Here is a 14,496-nt window from a genome sequence, read left to right as displayed (position 1 = left end):
ATTGTAATTTTATTCATTTACGTAAATACATATATTTTTTAACTTTTTGTTAAAAAATTATACATAAATGTTTATTATTTTTTTAATAAATATTTATGATAGTACTGTAATATATTTAATACTAAACAATGTTTAAATGTAGTTATCAAAGTCAAAATGTTACTAAAAGTTTAGTTTAAACGGGTGTAAAGGAAACAATAACTTATTTACAGTGTTCTTAAAAGTTTTATACTTAAAAAAAAAAAGAAGTCTAATAGTGAAGTAAATGTACTATACTGAGCTTATGAAAATTTATCTTTTCTTTTTCTTTAAACTTTATAAAAATTTAAAAACTCTAATCTTTTCTCTTTTCTTTTAAACTATGCGATGTTAACTTACCATTTTCAGTTTCATAAAGTTTTCCGACAATTCTATTCAAGACATTCCCAGAAAGGAAATATCAATTGTTTTTTTTTTTTTGTTTTTTTTTTTGTTTGAAGTGTTGCTCTTTCTTTTCTGTTTAAAGTATATTATAGAGTTAATTATAAATTATAATAAGCTTCTAAATATATTATTATATGCTTTAATTAATATTTTAATTAAATCTTTTCTTTAAACATAAGCAGGTACACGCACATACAATTTCTCTTACTGAGTTAAGACACCGTACATTAAGCACTACTTCATTACAAAAAGGGGTAGATTAATTTGCTGCTTCACACTACCGTTCCTAGTCAGTCTTCCTTATGACGTGATATATGTCACGTGAGATACAAGAGGCACCGGAGTCGCTTTCCCCAAGATTAATGAAATTTACAACGCAGCTAGTCCCTATGGTGAATAGAGTTACTGAATCGCCTGTAAAATCTAAATATTAGTTATACTTTCGTAAATTTGGCACACTGATGTGCAAAAAACATATTGCTCAGTAAAAAAAAACATAACGGAAAATCATTTCACTTCTCATATTAATTAAGACGTCTAGCATTTGAATTCTAATAATTTTTGAGGACATATATTTCTTTTTTGGGAGTTCCTTGTGCCTCGTAATTAGACGATATTTACTTATTTGTAAAGACTATTTTTTTTATTGTTATACGAATTTATGTTGGCATTTTTTATCTTTTCATTATTATTAACCGATAAATTAGTAATATTTAAATTTTGCGATTGTCGAGAAGTACTTTTGTCAATGAAACGTAATCATTAGGTTTTCTATATTTCTTTTAATCGAGCTAATTTCAAGTGAAATTTGTATTGAAAATATATTTTAGTACGAAATAGACAATATTCCGATAATTTTGGGTATAAAAAATTAGCTTTAATGCCAAAGATCTTCTTCACACTCAAGAAGTGCACTTTTATTTTTATTAAAAATGTTTTAAATGAAAATACGCAATGTATTGTGTTAAAGGATTATTATTTTTTGTTTTTTCTATGCTTTTATATTAGTTCCCGGGCAGTTATTTTTTTCTTGGAATTTCTGATACTAAACCCATTTAATGATTTAGAAATTTATTATTTGTTTCAACTGACAGTATCAGGATTTTCTTTTGAAGCTTCTTGGTTATGAATTCTAGGTTACTCTTTTTTTTTTAACCTCCGGGACCACTATTGGGTATTATCTCAGAGGATGAGAAGAAAGACAGTTTTTGTAGCGTGTGAAAATGTCATGCCTGACCGGGATTCAAAACCGGGACCTCCGGATGAAAGGTCGGGACGCTACCACTCGCTCTCCGGAGGCCGGCTACTCATATTTCTTTTGAGATAATTTCCGAACGGCCGTCTTTAGTACATATTAAAGAATACTAAGAATTGATTCACTCTTTAGAAAAGAAAATAATCTGTTCTCTATGTTTTCGAAATAAGAGTAAAATCTACTAGATATTCTTATTTTTTTTTTTTACAAGAAAACTTTGCTATTTTTAATTTTTTTTAAAAATAAGCCATATTAATTTTCTAATAAATTAAAATTGAACTCGATTTATATTTTATTTGAAAATATTATTTCATAATATGGTACGACAAAAAATATTTGCTTTTAATTAGAGCTAAAATTTTATTTTAATAAAGTTCATTTACTTAGTTTGTTTTGAAATAATTTCATTATGATATTTACCTTAGGGTTCAGAAAATGAAGTGACCAAATTGTCTCAAATTACAGTTTAGTACAGATGGGGTAGGAAATGAATGAAGGGAAATGCAATAAGTTAGCAGACGTTGAGGGGAATGTTTGTTGAGTGATATGGTTTACAGACGGTGTTGTGATGGATGCATGGCAAGTTAGAGATCGGGCTAATGATTTTGAAAGATGCGGAATCCTTCAGCAGTCAAGAGATGAGAAAATGCTTGCCTCTTAGTTTACACCGTTCATCCGTTAATGGACTGTGGATTCCAGCTTCCTTAATTATGTTCTCACAATCTAATTATTTAATAAACTTCAAGACGAAGTAGCATCGCTCTCTCAACGGATTTATAAATTAAATCCACCTTTGCATTTCCTCTTCCACTCTGATCCAGTTATATACAGAATATGAAATGAATTTAATTTTATAATTCCTTCGCATTTTATTTAACAATTTATTATTTAAAACATGCTTCAGTATTTCTTATCAAATAACGTTAAATATTAAAATATTCATGTAAAAGCTAAACAAGAAATAAAATTTAATAATAATTCCAATCTGGATTCTGAAAGTGCATATTAGAAGCCCACACTTAAATTAAAATTAATAACAATCATTTTTACGTTAAATTTTTTTTCTGTTCATCTTTCGCAAATTATGAGTATTTGTTAAGAGTAGTTTCTTTCCTTTTTTCACGTAAGATTTTGTTTCGGATTATAACAAAAGACAGATTCTGGCAGAGAATGTTTCGTGAAAAGGAGGAAAAACTACTCGCAAATATAATAATATACCATAAATATTATAATAATGATGATAATAATTCAACAGATATAATAAATAAACTAAAATTAAATTACCATAAGTGCGCGCGCGTGTGCGTGTATGTGTGTGTATGCACATAGAAGATGAATCACTTATTTTCTGGTTTAAATTTTATAGGGATATTTTCGTAATTAATTGTTAATGATTTTTTTTCTATTGTAGGAAACACTATAAATGAAAAGTATAAAAAAATACGAGTGAAAGCTTAAAAAAAAAAACGTCGTTAGAATTGAGTTGTTTGGAGATCCTGACAATGAATCGAAATCCGGACTTTCTATAATACATGTACAGCACAACATGTATATGTATATTTTTATACCTATAATTATGTATTCTTATACTTAATAATGTCTTATTTAGTTATATATCTTTACTAAAGGATTATATACCACGAGAGATATTTTATATGCGTTACTTACTGAAGCAAGCAACGGCCAATACAGAACAGCTATCTATTTTTATATACTAAAGGTAATGTGATATAATTTTTTTGTACGACCAGTTACGTGGGCTGATACCTAAATTGATAGCCGACTAGACAACTCTTTTTGACTTTTTTAGTTTATACGTAACAATATTAAAAGCAATTTTTGGTGTGCAATTCAGGTCAAGCAATTGTTAAACATAAGCATAAGTCGAATCTTAATACTAGTATATCGGCGCTCTATGTAATAAACAGAAAGAGAAAAAAGCTAATTACAATACTATTTTGTTACTAGAAAGGTTTTTATCCAATTAAAAGTAATCATGATTTCAAAATTGAAGAAATATCAATTTCAGATTCTATTAATTTAATTTTGTTTCCATTGGCTTAATTTAATTAATTTTCAAAAAAATACAGTGCTAATCTTTTAAGTAAGGAGGTTAAATCTTTAAAATTTGATATGTAAAGATTGCAAATTATATTATGAAATTATACAATGCAAGATTTTATAATCTTGCATTTGTTTTGGGTTTTTTTTTGTGGAAGATAAATGTGAAGTAGCGTCATTTTCTATTTAGTTTATCTGTTCTAATTCTTCCGTCAATGATCGTCGTTATCGAATGTCTCTGTTGTTGTTGAAGGTATTCTTTTGATATTATTAGGTTTAGTGCTTTTTTTATCATGCGCGCTTTCTTTGATTGATTTCCTACTCGTTTTTCAGTGTTTCGTTGTTTACTTGTCTTGCTGTACGTTTTCTTTGGTATTTTTTCATTACGTGTTGGGAATATTGGTGTTAATGGATATGCATGGTGCTGTTACATTGCCTGTCTGTAGTGTCTTGTCTGATTTTTCCTTTGTTCTGCATATTGCTGTTATTACTTTTCAGGGGCGTACCCAGCTTAAAACGGAAAGGGGTCAGCTTTCTGAATTTAGATTTCTTCATGGGGAAGGGAAGTCCGTGAGTGGGCTGTTATTCAATAATCAATAACGAAAGGAAGAATAAAATGTTTATTTAAAAAACAAAAAAAAGGTTTGTAACAATATTAGTAACAATAGGATTAGATGCAAATTGACTACGACTTCAACTAATTGCTCTTTGTTGGCGAAAACCCCATTGTCGGCTAATGATTAACAGCTAATCCAGTTTTCTCTAATGGTGCTTAGCTATGTTTTAATTCGATGAAGGAAGCTAAATGAACACTCCATAACATTTGTTGCGCAGGGTTGTGAAAACAATGTCAGCAGAGCCTTTCTAGTAGTCGGGAAAAACGATTCGCTCTTTTTAAACCTCAATTATATCAATAATAATTCCAATTATAGAGCGCTTGCTGTACTTCATTCTACTTTTTGAACAATAGTTCCCTTTGTCCTGAAATACCTTTTTAATAGTAGAAAGTTGCACAAGATGAAGTTCTTTCACTTCATTCCTCCAGTAAAACACCTCTCATGTAACATGGATGGAAATTTATCAATAAAATTTGCTGTTTTCATTTGTCTGTTAAAAATCTGACTTCTAAAAATAATATAATGGAATCCAAGTAAGGAATTATTCTCAAAAATTAGATGGATTTTTGGCTGGATGATTGCTTCTACCGTTTTCTCGGCCAGCAATGCGAGTGGCCTTTATATCAACATTCATATGCATTGCAATATCGCATGCTTCTTTTAAAACGACAGTGGTGACATTCTCTGCATCTTCCTAATGAGCTCGTAGCATATCAAGAATAGTTTGAATGTTCTGGTTAGCTTTGTCTATGTCAAGCATATTCAATTGAAGTGCATTTGCTATAATATAGCGGAATACTTAGCAATTATTGCTACCGATACAATAAATGAAGAGCTGCGCGTCACTGCACGCATTTGATAAGAATTTTCTCTGGAGGGAAATGCTCCATTTCCCTCTTCAGCTGAAATTTTTAATTCCCTAACAATATCAACAAAGGATCATTAAAAACACGGATGTAAATTTACTTCTCTGACCACCTAGACTTACACAATTTAGGAATGCTAGCAATAAACTTGGGTCCTAAACCAGACTCAATAGAAAAATGTGATTATATCTTTGGTAGTCCCAACGCAGTCTCGAATTTCTGGAATGACATTTAAGTCGTTCATGACAAGGTTAAGCTTGTGAGAAGAACAGTTGAAGTAGAATGGTTTTTTTTTAATTTTTGTCTCAAGATCGCCTGCACACCTCCTTCTTTCCCAGACACTGAAACATCCGTCGAAGCCTCACCCTACACACTTATCAAGTGATATAAAATCTTCAATAGCTTTGGCAATACTCACAGCATTAAATCCTTCAAGCTGTACAAAATCTAAAAATTCTTCTTTGATTTTGGGTGGCCTTTTCATCGAAGAAACGTAATCCATTATGTTGTTTGCCAAAAATATCCGCAGATTAGTCAGAAAAATGTTGTAAATTCAAACGTTTTTAGCTCATGTGAAGATTTGTTCCCTGACTGAAGTATCATACTGATCAATCATTTCATTTTGGATGATAAGTGACAGGATGACGCGTTTTTCGGTCCATGCTCAAAATGGTCTTTCACTTGTGAATCACCTGCTTTGATGAGTAAATTGCAAAAGTCGATAAGTACGCCTTCATCCAGATTTTTTCCCCTTAGAATTAAATTAAGTGTGTCGGAAAAAATTGACGCAGGAATCAATTATTAAGGACAGTATTTTATTTGTTTTTCTATTAATTTTTAAGAAGAAAGATTAATTTTTTGGTGAAGTTGGTTATCCAGTGAAATGCCTTCCATGAAAGATTTTGTAGCTTTGATTGCAATCTGATATCCCTGGGACTGTACATAAGCTTTGCAATAAACGTGCATGTCCTTGTGCTTAGTAAAATGTCTGATAGAACCACTTCCAATTTTTTCTATAACTAAATATTTTCTTTTTTTATTTATTCTTTTTTCTTTTCTAAGTGTTGAATCAATGAATCTTTGTGATTCATTTTATTGTTTTTTATTATACTACTCATAGAACAGTTCTTCAAAAATAACGGGTATGCGTACTACGTTCTAACCTACAAGTATTAAATGGAACTAGTATATGCAAAGTGTCCCAAAAGTCTCATTATATAGGAATATATTCAATATATTTAAAATATCTCTTCAGTATGGTCTCCTATAAGTCGAAACATACATTGGTTTACTTAGCATTTCGCCCGCCACCACTCCGTTCGGACGCCCTAAAGCATAAGACCAAAGCTCAGTTGCCGTTTGTGACACAGACACAAACGGCTACTGACCCTCAAACAGTTTAGCGACCAGTATCCTAAATAGCTCCTAGAACTTACCTAACAGTATGAATGGACTAAGCGTGTTGCTATAAACCACCGGCTTACTTGTTCCAACCGCTCACTTGTCAAATATTTGCTAAAATGGGTAGGCGCCCCTGACAACTACTAAAAAATATATATGACATCCATAAATTAAAGTTTATTTCGTCTAGACAGTAATTCGCTGCCACGCCTAGGTCGCAGAATGCCAGAAAGTACCTGTCCACCTTATTAAAGTGCTTGAAGCCTTAATTGGCTGGTGGTCAGCCATATATATCTCTAGGATAGCTTCACACAGCAGTGGGGTAGGAGTCTTTTCCCTTAGGTAAACTACTAATGTCGGTTGAACAAAGCAACCGCATCAAGGAACTCTCACACGGTTCAACAATGCGGCTGTCGCCACATTGACTCGCCACTTGTGAGTGGCCAATTTTCCCCTTAACCTTTAATTTCCAGAGTTGTCCGGTCTCTAGTCCGCCCAAGATCAGGACTGCCAAACATCAGGTGTTCATTTGACTGACCTCCCAGCAGACGCAAAGCTTATCAGCTGGCAGGCGGAACCAAAACAAATATTGATTGAAATTAACATGGTTGGTGAGAACCCGGGCCCTTAAACCCTCCCAGATCGTGTAGAAACTTATGCAACGATCTTCCCTAAGTCATGGTGTCCCATTTCAGCTGCCACGCTTCCATCGCGAGGCTCTGCAACCTCTTCCGCAGGCGGAAGATGGGCAACTGAACGAAATTTAAATCCGGTGCATTGTGATCACCGTACCGCTCCGGTATTGGTCCGGCTCGAAACCGCATCTCAAATACCTCGGCCTCCCTCCCTCTTCGCAATCTCCACATGGCTGCCCGAACTTTCGTCACTAAATCAATTGAGAAAACCTTTCCCAATATGGTAGCCGTATGGCTACCACCGTATTGGTCGAAACATAATTGAAAACGGTCACTGTGTTCCGCAGAATGTTGATCACCAAGTCAGGAGTTATAGATTCGCACACAGTTGTGATGCGCACTCACACATGGTTTTTGTCCCTGATCTTGGTTATGTAAACTTGGTATTTTACATAACCTCACACGACACTATTCATTGGGTTTAAATCCGTGGGTCGTGGAGCTCATTCCACTTGTCTCATACAACCGATCCACACGAAGTTTTCATCTACCAATCAAGAACTTATGCACCATAGTGCGTGGGTGCACCGTCCTGCATGAACCATTCTGGTTTTCCAGAACCCAGCAAATCCAAATTAGACAGTAATTTAGTTTTTAACATTACCAAGTAAGTTTCGCTGTTAACTGTTCCGTCAAAGAAGTAGGGGGGAATGATCCTTCCACGACCACATCAAACGTGACATGATCAGCTCCTTGCTCCTTACTGTCGGTAAACCAATGAGGGTTACTGTCGAACCAATATGTAGGTTCTTTATTTTATCCTGTTTAGCCTCCGGGAATTACAATCAGGTATTACCTGAGAATGAATGAGGATGATATTGTGTATGAGTGTAAGTGAAATGTAGTCTTGTACAGTCTCAGGTCGACCATTTCTTAGATGTGTGGTTACCACCACACATTGAAAACCCAACCATCAAAGAACACCGGTATCCACGATCTAGTATTTAAATCTGTATAAAAGTAACTGCCTTTACTAGGATTTGAAAGTTGGAACTCTCGACTTCGAAATCAGCTGATTTGCGAAGACGTGTTCACCGCTAGATCAACCCGGTGGGTTGCACCAATACTTAAGTTATATCGATTCACCTCACCATTTACATAAAAGTTGGCTTCATTAGAGAAGATAACTTTAGATAAAAACTGTGGATCTTCCTCCAACTGGGTCAATCACCAAATGCATATTTTCAATAAGGCGATCACGATCGTTTTCCGACATGTGGTGTAACAATTATAACTTGTTCGGATGATATTTGTTTGTTTGTTTTTTGCAAGATCCTCCATACTGTTGACCGAGAAACGCCCACTTCCACTTTGATTTTTCGGACTTGCAGATACCTTTGCCAAAACCCCTTTTACTACCTTTTCTGCAGTGCTCAGACGTCCAGAACTTTTAGCATCAGCAACACTAATTGTAGCTGTGACTTTGCTAGCAGTCTGCCAACCTTTGTGTGCAACACTGGCTCTCGTTGACGATGCCTCACATTAAATTCATCTGCAACTTGTATATAAGAGACTCCTTCTCTTCCAAAAAGGAGGATAATCTCTCCCCACTCTTCAGTGGTTAACATCTTTCAGTGCTGCAACTAGAAAACTGAGCAAAATTAGTAAAATTTTATAGTACGGGACTTTTGGGACACTGTATATTTTTTGAGAAATTTCAATGGAGATTCGTTTTTACTTGTATGTGTGTGATATAACTTACTTAAGATTCCTACTAAAATGAAACGGATTCTAAATAAAAATTTAAAATAAAAAAAATTAGTTTTTCAAAAATGCGAAAAATTCTAAACCTACCCCGGTATTTAAGCTCATATATAACCTCATATATAATGACCTTAAGTTGATAACCGTTCGGCAGGAAATCTCTCTGGTCAGCCTACGGTATCAAAATCGTTTGGAACGGCACTCGAATTATTTGGCAGTCAATTTATTGAATTACACGATCAATGATTTTTCAAGATTGCTATGGAACAATATTCTTGGTTTGATTTATTGTTTCAATTAGGTGACTGTATGGTCTAATTCTTTCACTTCGTTGTTATTATTAAATCACCAAATGCTAGATCTGTGACTACTTAATGTTAGTTCAAACATAGATCTTGTTTACTTATTGTTTAATTATCTTGCTGATCAGATTGTAAAGTTGCTTTATTGTTATAATTAAAAAAAAAAAAAAAAATTACAAAAAATCGTTTAATTTTAATGAAAAAAATGTATGGTTTCAAAAATGTTTAGTTCCATTGTCTCTTCAGATTCCCAGTCTTTCTTTAATTAGAAAATATGTAAATGTTGGATTATTTAAATTGTACTGTTTTTTTTTAAATGTATTTTGTTTTAAGGAAATAATTTTAAAAAATCATCCATTTTTAATAACACAAGCTCTTCTTTATTCTATAGCAATTACAGTTCCTTTCAGACATCGAGGAGCAGTAGAAAAATCAATACCTGTCGTCGACGAATTTCAGGCCTTTTCTCCAACAAACCTCTTATCTTCTCATCATTTAAAAATAATTCTGTGTTATTTATAACTTACTTTTTACTACTATTGAAAACCAATAAAAAAAATTCGATGATTTTGAAGCAGTCCAGTTTCCAATTGTTACCTACACATTTTTAAGAAATGAAAATCAGATAAATATAATTGGATACTACAAATACTATTTATTTAACTCTATAGCTTATAGGTAAAATTTAACATCTGTATGCGTATTCCTTAAAACACGTTCATACTTTCAGTTTCACATAAAATGGTAGAAAACAAGCTCATTTATCTCCGTTTGTATTGATCTGTTGTTTTTTCCTCGTTACACCGTTCTATGTAATGTAACTCTCATTGTATTTTTACCTTAAAAATAATTAAAGTATGCACTATCTTCAGCAAAACATACTTATAGGTGATGCTTCATTATTTTGATTTGATAAAAATGTTTTTCTTTTTGGTTTTTTTTTATGGAATTTAAATACATAAAATTTATTTAACGAATAGAAAAATTGAAAAAAGAGAACAAATATGTATTACTGAAGGAGGCAGAAATTTCACTATATGAAATTGTACTAAATTATCTGGTAGGGTTTTTCATTTTATTTTTTCACACAAAACATTACTTTTTTGATTGTTACACTTTTTAAAATAATTTATTTTCGTAAAAACTGTTTTGCATCATTGAGGATTTTCTTACAAGACCTTTTTGTTATAGCCAATACTGATTGTCTTCTCTTTTCGTAGTTATATAATCATAATAGATTTCTTGTTTTAAATAACATAGTTGTTTAATTTTATATCGTTAGTGTGCACCAAAACCCTATTCTAATTTGAGAGTTATTCAGAAGAGAAGATGAAAAATCTTCGTTAGTTTTGTTTAAAACTATATTTTCCTATCTCTGCGCTGAGTGTTATAATTTTTTTTCTGAATTAAGTCACACAGTACTGCACAAGATAAAACGTGTAGCATTTCTTTGAATTATGTATCTTTATGTAAAAGGAGATCAGCAGTGTTCATTTCTGCAGTGTTAAAGTAACTTTTCAGATCTTGTAAGAGCAAAAAAAAGAAAACACAAAATGGATTTGCAAAACTTGGGAAAGGTTTTTGTTGAAAATGGTTGCTAGATGTGACAAATAAATGAATGAGTGAATATAAAAGAGGTTCATTTGTCTATCAGCGCGACTCAACGACTTTCAATGGTTGAGTTTATTAAAGGACCAAGCTGAGACAATTTGTCAAGCTCGAAGGTCAATAAATTTGTCAGCAGGACGGACTATGGCACGTTCAAACGTGATAGTTCCTTCTAAGTTAGTCGAACTTATATTGATTATATGTCAGATAGCCTACCGCTGCTACTTTTAGACTCCTTTCTCCTTTTCGCTGATTTGTGCCCCTGAATTACTGATCATCAGTTTGCTCGGTTGGTATTCCAATAAAATAGCAACGACAAGCAACCAGTCATTCTTTCTCTTTTCTTTCTTTCCTATTTTTTCCTTTCTTTTTGTTTTTTAAATCGTCTCTTTTTCCTCTCATATTATTCTTTTTTCTGTTGAAAGAAGCTTTCTTACATTCAATTTATCTCCCGATTTGATATAAATCTAAATTTTATATTAACCAAATTTACTTTAGAATTCTGTATGCCTGTTCATGTCATAAATGGATTTTATAAAAAAGTCGAATAACTTTCTATCAGCTTATAAATTGTCACATTGTTTTTTTTTAAACCCGTAAAAAATTCTGATATCCAATAAAAATGTGTCAGTACTTTTGATTGTAATATATCCTGTTGAATCAAGTACAACATTTCAATTGAATACAATTTGTAATGTTTGAGTCGAGACTATCTTATTATATTGTGTTACATTTTATATTACTTTACCAAAATGATTGAATTACTGTAATGTTTTTTACGTGTATTGTTTATTTTACATTAATTATTTGGTGTATAGTAAGTTTTCTTTCTATTATTAACTTAAAATATCCGTGGTTTTTATAACTGTTATAATCTTTGCTGAAAAGATTATGTATTACTCCATCAAATCATTCGATATTATTTATCGAGTTTAATATTGTAGTGTAATAATCTTCATAATAAACACGTATTATTTAATTAGAAAAAAAACGATTACGTTAACTGGTTATCATCATTTCTGATCAGTCTTGTTTTTTTTTTTTTTGTGACGATTTTCCAATTCAGGCAAAGAAATTCCATTGGTCAATGAACTGCATGTTACGTTGCACTTATCTTTAATTAACCTAATTCTCGGGATACTTCATTTGTCTGAGAAATGTGTGCGAACGTAACCCGAATATTTTAACACTGCAAAAGATTAAGATGTGTACTTCAAACTGTTCTTTTATATGCGTACATAAATATAGGTATCAAGTATGAGTTATGATCAGACCCGATTTGATTCTATCCTGATTCGAAATACTAAATAAATTTAGATTTTAAGTCGGTGAAAAAAAATATATTTATGCTACAATTTGTGTTGTATTTTCTCAAACAGTGATATTTATGAAATTGTTCGGTTGCTTTAACAAGTCCGTTTCTTTTTTTACTTTAACAAAGAAAAATTATAAATAGTTTTCTTGTTTAAATAATAGAGAACCAACTATTGGAAATAATAATCAGGACAATAATATGTAGTTTATTATATTATTAATCATTAAACACTCCAAATTAGTGGAGTCGAATCAAAGTAAAAATTATTTGTTTATAGAAAATAATGTCAGATAAAAAAAAATTAATTTCATTTTTTTTTTGTCTATTTACTGAAAATAGGGCGCCCCTATAATAAAGTAAATTTATTTAAAAGAGGTGTTTTTTTAACGAGTGATGATTTAAAACTACTGACGAGCTTAGACTAAAGATCTTACGTGTTACATTGAAGAAGTTTCCAAAAAGAGCAATATTTTTAAGGTTATATTTTATTCCAAATTTAAAATATTTATGAACACAAACATTTATTTCTTCGTTTTTCTAACATATTTCTTTTATTTGCTTCAGTAGCAATTAATTTCAATGAGAATTAAAATTTATTTCAATAACTTACAATTTTCAATGATCTTTGAAGTAAGCAAACTAGATAGACATTTTTCCAGTAAGGAAAGATAAATTATATTACTAACACTCGTTGAATAATGTTAATATACTTAGATACATCGTGTTATTAAGTGACTTATTTACATTTCTGAGTGTTGAAATTATTTAAAATTTAATTTAGATAATACGTTTATTTTGTAATTCATAATTATTAACTCTGAGTTTCTGAGAGTTCTCTAAACACGTTGATTTATCTTATACAATACAGTTTTCTGATAGTATGATGAAGTTAAGTTTTGTATAAGTTTTTTTTTATATATGATGTCAAACAAAAACATAAATTTAAATATGCTTGTGGTGTATTAATAATAAAAATGTTACAAGATCTACTACAAATACTTAAAAGTTTTACATATAAATTTACATTTTATTAACCTTTTTTCCCTTAAATATTTTTTTTTTTAGTTTCATAATTTCTTGCGCATTTTTATTTCTAATTTTAAATTAACATATCTCAAATACAAAATTTTCATTAGTATACATACGAACTTTACTTTCTAATTTTTAAGTTAGATATTACAAAGAATGCGCTGTGTTAGACGCAACCACTTCTTTTTGCTACTCCGATTACTTTCTAGCTTTATTTTCCTTTACATTAAAATGTTCCCCTTGTTTATTAATCATAGACAGTTAATCGACTTTGAACTTCATTAACATGTCATTCTAAAAGAGATTTAATTGAATATTATATTTCAAATAAATCGTCATAGAACATTTTTAAGATTTAATTGAAATCTTTGAAAAATCTAGATTTACAATTTTCAACTGAAGTACTGGGTTGTAAAAATTGTCCAATTTTATAGCAGTTCAATTCCATTAAATTACCATAGAAATGCTTTATTTTATCTTAAAAAATTAAAAATTTGATTACCTGCTGTAAGATCCAAGAAAAGAAACTAATTAAGTTCGTTTTTGTTTGTTTATTTTTATTACCTTATTAAGGAAAAAAGCTGACCACCGTGGTTGATTAGATTGAGTGTCTGCATTTTTTTTCGTGCGGCGGAATCGGATTTGATTCCCGGTCAGGCATGTCGTCTTTTCATACGATACCAATTTCCAATGGGCTATTGAGTATAATTGCTGATCCCCGCTCTTTTTTTCGTTATTTTTATAACGATTATTTATATCGACAACAGAAATTACTATCAAATCAGTCTCTTTTTACTAAAAAAAAAAAAAAAATTATAGTGTTAAAATCTATTACTGTTACTACAGAAATAGTGGTTTAATTTTTTCTGAACTAAATTTAAAATTTTAAGTGAATATCTTCTTAATTCTTATCACTGCACAGATAATTGTATGTATATGAGGTTGTAAAATTAGAAGTTAATGGAAAGTTAGGTATGGGCAATGTTTGGGGGTCGTAACAATTTTTATAAAAATTAATTTTTTGTGATGTATAAAAACCTATTTGGTTTATTTAAAATAATGAAAACTTTTAATAATAACATAATGCAATAAAATGTTATTATAATTCACCCCATCACAAAAAAAATAAATCTTAGATAAGTTTTTATTGGTTATATTCATTTTTCAGCGGAATTATTTAATTCTTTTATTTAACATAGTAAACGTAGAAAAATCAAAAA

General features: G+C 31.0%; 1 protein-coding gene across 3 annotated transcripts in view; it reads left to right on the top strand.

Moving 5' to 3' along the window:
- LOC142324503 (uncharacterized) overlaps positions 1–14,496 on the top strand; it is a 985,220-nt gene that overhangs the window by 489,578 nt on the left and 481,146 nt on the right. The gene's annotated exons all lie outside the window — the stretch shown is intronic.

This window comes from Lycorma delicatula, chromosome 5 (assembly GCF_047948215.1).
Source record: "Lycorma delicatula isolate Av1 chromosome 5, ASM4794821v1, whole genome shotgun sequence".
In the NCBI taxonomy this organism is placed as follows: domain Eukaryota; kingdom Metazoa; phylum Arthropoda; class Insecta; order Hemiptera; family Fulgoridae; genus Lycorma; species Lycorma delicatula.
This window is presented reverse-complemented; position numbering and strand designations above follow the sequence as displayed.